The 7,262-nt window shown below is 38.3% G+C and overlaps 1 pseudogene; it reads left to right on the top strand.

Moving 5' to 3' along the window:
* Positions 1-6,256: 6,256 nt before the first annotated feature.
* Positions 6,257-6,619, top strand: LOC119506486 (annotated as a pseudogene).
* Positions 6,620-7,262: the final 643 nt, after the last annotated feature.

Raw genomic sequence — 7,262 nt, 5'->3', positions numbered from 1 at the left:
TGGGTGTGGGTTGATTGCAGTTTCAAATATTTTTGGTTCCCCTTAGGTTTCATTTTTGGCAGGGCCCTAGAATGTGCAAAATTGTGCAGTTCCTCTGTGCTTAACAATCACTCTCTCAATGCTATTTTCTCAGCAAACCTCATGGGGGAGGGAGTATCAGGAGGAGAATCGTTGGGCCAGGCAAACTCTCCTTGCATTTCAGGCTCTTCCAGACTCCAGTCCATCTAGACAGACCTCATTGTCCTACAAACTTGGCCAATTTCCCTTTGTCCCCAAAAGGTACATCCGTACCCAGTGTCTCAGCCTGTACCAAGATCAGGCACGTGCCCCAGGTATGAAAGGTGCCACAATCTTCTGCTTACCTTTGAAAAGCTTATTTTTCTTGGAATTAAGTTAATTAAAGCTTCATTGCATCCATCCCACTTCCCTTATCTCATAAGAAAGTAGGATTTTTTATTGATTTGGGTTTTTTGTCTTGTGACCAAAGGAATGACAGTCTTCAGCTTCCTTCTACATCATAACCAGAAGCAGAAGTCTCAAAGTAAGTAGATTTTTACCAAAACAGACTTCTCTGGACTGATGTATCAAATGGTGTCAGAGTATCAGAGAGGACTCATTTGGTAAGAATATCTTTCTCAGCGTGAAGAGACACAGAATATTACCTCACACTTTCTTCTGTCTGATTTGCATCTCTGGCCAAATCTACCCCTTAGATCTTTCCACAGTTTTCCTTCATCTAGCCATTTTCTTTTATTTTTTAAGCAAGAGTATTTGTAATATTTAAGTATGTAAGTACATCTAACTGTAGGAGCCCATGGGAGATCTGAAGGACTGTGTTTCTCCTCTATCATAAAAAAACAAAAAACAACAACAACAACAAAAAAAACATCAAGTTGAATTGTTGCTTCTCAAAGAAAGTACATCCTGGTCCTGAAACCACCCTTGGGGCATCTTGCCAAATCTCTTTGGACCTCATTGTCCTAGTTTGTAATATGGGAATTTGTACTAAATGATTTCTAGTTCTGATTTTTAGGTATTGGAAGACCCAAACCCTCTTAAAGGAGCTTACATTGATGAACAAAATGCATGCCTTTGTCCTTTAAGTCACTCCAGTTCTGATCCAGCTGAATATATGGCTGGAGTTGGCATGGCTTAGTCTAGACTAGTGAGTCACACCCTCCTTCTACTAGCTTCTTTCTCCTGCAGCCCTGTGGATACAGATTTGGAATCAGCCTCTAAGCCCTATCAATAAAAGGTCTTGCCAGAGCAGAGTCAAATCAGGAGTGTCGATTATTTTATTCTATTTTAAACCTCCTTTTGCAGAAAATATCCACCTAAAGACTCTGGCATCCCTCAAAACTTTAAGTATAACATTTTCATTCAAATAAGCAGAATAGTTTTTTAACATCATAGCAATAATACCATAGTAGCCCCAAGAGGTGGTACAAAATTTAGGTAAATTCCTTGGTGATAGATTCATAAGAAGCTTTTCGGGATAGCTAGGGAAAAAGTGTTGCACCCTTAATATTGATAGATTTTGTCATGTGACAAATCCTCAATTCTGCTGTGATCTGATGAAGCTTTTAATAATCAAATAACAATAACTCTTTCTAGGTTACTTTATGAATTTTAAATTTACAAAGTACAAAGTCATCAGTCTGTCTGTCAGAGATAGGATACTGGAACTGGCTATGGATCTGGTTCAAAGTGACATCGTTTGTGGAATTCAAGCAAGTCAGCAAAATCATCGTTCTGAACTGTGCTGGAGAGAGTATGAATGAGGCAAGCTTTCAGCTTAAATTTGACTATAGTTTGATACCTGTAGAACTTGACCTTTTTATAAATACTCTGAAAAAAGAAAAGTCTTCCAAGTCAAATATATTGGAAAATGCTCTTCTACTCTTGAAGATACAATGGATGTTAGAATATTCATTAATGACTTTGATTTTAAAAAAGCTATCATTTTCAGCCCAGATTTCCCCAAATTATTTCATTTTATTTTTTTCCTCTTAGTTTGGAAGCACTGTATCCTCTGAATTAGGTTAACCTGACAGACTCTAAGCAGGAAAACACATGTGGAATTGGGACCAAATATCTTACATACAAGATTTTGTCCCACAGTATGAAGGTCTTCTTTATTCGGGAACAGGAGTCTACAAAGAATAGCAGAAGATCTCTGACAGGTGGATATATTGCCTAAAGATGCTATGGCCCCAAAAGCTGGCCTCCATATCTCTCTCTTTCTCAGTTGACCCTAGTGACATAAACTTGGAGTTGTATTTTTCTCAGATGTCAGAACTGATAGAGCCAAAATAAACAAAATTCCAAATGAAAATGGAAAAGCTCATGAGCCCACAGTTTCTCTGTGTCTAAAGCTAAAGTTCCATACTTAATCACTTCTGTAAGTAGCTATTCCTACCTGGGCTTCCCAGGGGGATAAGAAACCATTTAGTTAACTGTTGTACTCTATAATTCAAGAAGTCTAATTTATGAGCTGTTTCAGAAGCCAAGAACAGAATTATCCCCTGCAGAAGATAAAGTGCTTTAAGGGCAATGAAATTCCCTCTCTGAAGCAAAAAGAAAAAGCAGGTATCAAGAGTCTGTAGAGTCTATTAACAAAATATATTAAGTGTGCATGTACCTGATGTGATGGCTACTGTTAAAGTCGGTATAGGTTGCCTACTGATGTTTGGATGTTTGGACTGGTTCGGTACTTTCCCATGTCACTCTCCCACAGTTAACCTTGACTCTGTTGTTGACCTAACCTGAACCTTGCATACTTTCTGCTACATCAGGAAAAGGTTAGGAATTTATAAAGCAAAGACAAACAAATCTCTGAGGTTGGTTACTGCAGTGGTAATCTTATTCTCCTTTTGGGAATTTTTAATTTAAAATAACATGAAGAGAGGGGACCTACATGGGGCAGGCAGCTACCAGGTCTACAGTGTAGTTTATGTGCATGGCACAAAAGAGAAAATTTACCAAAATGAGGCCAGTTCACAGTAGTCAAAGAGCTAATCTGTTTTTAACATAAACATTGCTGGACACATATCTTAAAATGAATTAAGCATATTTGACAGGGTATTAAATTCTTTAGATGCTAGCAATTTATAGAAAAGAAGGGAATGGGGAGGCATGGAGAATGTAATCATAAAAATAGTTCTAAAAAGTACAAGATATCTTTTTGATTTCTGAAAGGGAATGATTTAATGGAAATATTAATGAAAACACAGTCCAAGGAATGTTGCAGAAGTATAGAACTTACATTATCAAAAGGCATGTATTCAGTCCCATGAACGTAGAAAGGTGATTTTTATTTTAACAAAGACAAAAAGTTAAATGTTGCCTCGTCACAAACACAGATTGGTACTGGAGTACCTGTTTCAGCCTGGGTCCTGAGCAAGCAGCTGTGAGGTTTGCAGGGTGAAATTCACAGGTTTATTACAGATTGCATATTTCAATGAAGGGCATTCTCTTTCTTCGTTTGTACTCTTTTTACTTTCTAGGAAGGCCAAAATACTATTGGATCATCAATTAGCAGGCTTTAAAAACGGTGAAGTAGGTGAATTAAACAGTTTAATTTCTCCAGAAAGTTTATTTATACTTTTATAAAATTGCTTCCTCCCATGCTCTGCTAGTGCCTTTAATTCTACAATTAGACATATATGAGCTTGGGTTAAGACACTGATCCCAGTTAATAAATAAATGGAATTAGGAATTACAGTATGTTAAACCTTTTCTGTTGATTGAAAAATAGGTTAATTTATCACAGTAAACTGATTCAGTTACTGAAACTCAGGCTGGATGAATTTGTCAGATCCTTTCTGAAATCAGGCTGTGACAGGGAAAGGTACAGCAATCTTGAGAACAATGAATGCTGAGAAAAAATTCCAAAAGTAGATGAAAACATTCCAGGACCATCTTTCCTAACCCATGGTATTTTTCCAACAGTCCTTACCATACATGTTCTTTCCCCTGTATTTTATAAGTTGACTCTAAAAAGCCTCTGGGGTGGGCGTTTACATTTTTAGAACTACCATATTCTCACATCTTCCCAAAGAGAGGCAGTATTCTCACTTAAGAAACTCTTTTTGATCCACTTAGCAAAACTCAGGTTTTCTGTACTTCCTGGACACCGCCATTCATTCAGCAAACACTTAAGGATGAAATGAATATACACAACTTAGTCCTCCACCTGTGGGAGACAGTGGGAGAGATAAACTTATAAGCAATTAATTGCATCTTTATAGTCCTCTCTGAAACCATCATATATGGCTCTTCAGCTGTTTTATTTTGTTTTATTTATTTTGCTTTGGAAGTGCATTTTTATTTCAGTTTATTGGACTACTTGGAGCTTAAAGAAAAATACAAAGACCTTTCCAGGACCTTTTGGGCTTTGTTGTTTACCATCAAATCAGTAAAAAGCAAACAAACATGATTTTTAAGAAACATATTTTTGGATTTAGTTGTATAATGACTTGCATACAAATTCAACTTCATGGTGAGTTGTCCCATGTGCAATTTCTGTGAAAAAAATCTGGAAAGACCAGAAGACTTGTCCTGCCTCCTGACTGGATCCAGCCCCCTCTGGCCGGGTACCACAGACTCCAATTCTTCAAGTGAGATGCCAGGTGGGCAAGGTACAGAGGATATACAGGGATCCTTTTGCTGAGTTTCCCGGTTTAGAGCTTATTTGACAAATATGGTTTCCATTTATAGAAATGCTTTGGCAACTATACTGTATTTTTTATTTTTGAAAATATCAAAAATTACAGGAGTGAGGAAGAGTAAATTTGAGGCCTGCAGCATTGATGAGGGAACTTGTACAAAATATTACTTGTCACAGCTCTAATGGAAACCAGCATCAGCAGAACACAGAGCTACAGAGTTCAATACCCAGACATTTGGTTAAGGCCCAGCAATGGGCCTTTGTCCTTGAAGGTTTATGACCTCCAGTAAGAGTAAGAAGCTTTATGGCTAATAAATCTAACTGGCAAATAGCAAACTCCCTCAGTGTTTTTTGAAATTTGATTTTATGCTATTGTAATACCATGAATAACCAGAGATCACCAGGTTAAGAGTAATTCCTAAGAGAGAGGATACATATTTTTTAAAAAGAGAGATACTGTATGCTACCACTAATGTGAGCTCTGTGAAAAATGTAAAATAAATGTCTTATATTGCAGAATAGAGGGGACCTAGAGATAGACGGCAACTAGTGAAGGAGGAAAGATAATCTAATAAGAACAGATAAGATATTGAGGGTAATCTTAATGATATGGGAATGCTCAGGAATGACTATGGTTCATTAATTTTCTTGGGGTATGACAGGAATATATTGGAAACAATGTAGTTATTTTAGGATATTTGATTTTCTTATTCCTTTGTTTTGTTTTGTTTGAAATGTTTTTTTTTATTTTTTTATAAATAAAGTTTAAAGAAAAGTGTCATGAGTTGGACTTCTTTTAACCTTATTTATAAAATTATAATACATATTATACTTCCTTTTTTTGTAGGGACAAGATATCTTTCATTGTTGTTTCAACTCAAATGATTTAGGACAAGCTAACAGAAAAATAAGGATAAGGAAGAGAAAGAGGAGGAGGAGAGGGGGAGGAGGAGGAGGGAGAGGAAGAAACTAAACAGGAAGGGGAAGGGGAGGAAGGAAAAGAACAGCAAGCACAATTAACAATGTGCCACAGCAAAGTTCTAAAAGATAGGAGAACCTCCCTGCAATACCAAAACAGGTAAAGATAGAGCAAAATCATTTTATCTGGATCCTTCCATTTCCTAAGTCTTCACATTCTAATACTGAGACATCAGATGGGTGAGTCGTCCTACTGAGGAGCTGTTTCTATGGTTATGTATTATTTCTTAGGGACCTGTGGTAGAAAAAAAAAAATACACATGTAGATAATTTAATATTTCAGAGAGATGAAGGTGATGCGGAAGAATTTAGGACTTGATTTTTTGGCCCTCTTTGATGAAGACTCAAGAGAATCATTAGGCTCCCCATATTTCCCACATGGATTCCTATTAGGATTTTCTCATATGGGTTCCTTACAGGCTCTTATCTTAACAAACGGTCTCTAAAATCCTGGATATTTCAAAACGTTCTATACGACGAAGTGTCCGGCACTTCCGGTGCCGCGATGGCCGGCGGGACGGCAGTTGGTGGGGCGCGCCCTGCAGGCTTCCGGGCCTCGGCTACCCACCGTGGGTGAGCGCGGCTCCCACGGGTGCTGTTCCAATTGTTATGATGCCGTCTGGGACCACCTAGTCTACAGGAATCACCAGGACGAAAGTGCAATACTGAAGGCTCTCCGGAACAGACGGTGGCTACATTGACCTTCAGTTTGAGAAAGGCCCCCCTGAGATTCCTTATAGGGCCATTGCACTTGTCACCATGCTGTTTTTGATTGGCTTCTTTCTCATTATCATAGGCTTCCTCCTGTTGGCGGGCTACCTCAGCAAAAGGGGGGCAAACCCGGCCGTTCCTCTCCTGATCATTGGCTTCCTAATGTTTCTGCCGAGTGTTTACCACCTGCCTATCGCCTACTGTGCATCCAGAGGCTACCCGGGTTACTCTTATGATGCAGTTCCAGACTTTGGTGACTGAAGTCACAGATGGGCCTGAGACCGGTTCAAGACATTGGGTAAAAACCACGGCTAAGGGCTAGGGAATTCTGCAGTTAACGAAACTGTCGTCAGATTTTATGGGTCCATCCCAACGATGTTAACTGAGCTTACAATTAGCTAAGTAGGGCATGCTTTATTTTTCATCTCCTGGCCCTGGCAAAATCTCCTGGCGAGTTTTTCCACTTGGATTGTATTATGAAGAATAGCAATGTTAATTGTACAGGGAGGTGGGAAGTTATTCTGTAGTGCAAAATGTTGCCACCACCGCCCTTTTTAGAGTTTAGGGTATTGCCACTACCCTTTTTAAATAGTCCTCATTGTCAAATTTTTCTTTTGACAAATGGAAAAATGCAGTACGTATAGTATAATTTCTTTTTACTAAGTAATTTATTTTGAAAATATCTAAATATCATGTCCCCTGCACGTATCTCTAACTTGTGTTCTAGGGAAGACCTTGTTAAATATTTATGAGGGTGCATCTGTAATATATTCTCTTGGTTTCTTACTGAAAGCAACCAGGAAATTTTAAAACCTCAGAGCAGGTTTTCAAAATATAAATGCCTTCTCCTTTCACCAAGCCTGGGCCATCTCTAATATGGTTCACTGATAGGTCATTCTGTCCT

The sequence above is a fragment of the Choloepus didactylus genome, chromosome 11, assembly GCF_015220235.1.
Source record: "Choloepus didactylus isolate mChoDid1 chromosome 11, mChoDid1.pri, whole genome shotgun sequence".
NCBI classification, from domain to species: domain Eukaryota; kingdom Metazoa; phylum Chordata; class Mammalia; order Pilosa; family Megalonychidae; genus Choloepus; species Choloepus didactylus.
The sequence above is the reverse complement of the archived record's forward strand: the minus strand, read 5'-3'. Positions and strand labels throughout refer to the sequence as shown.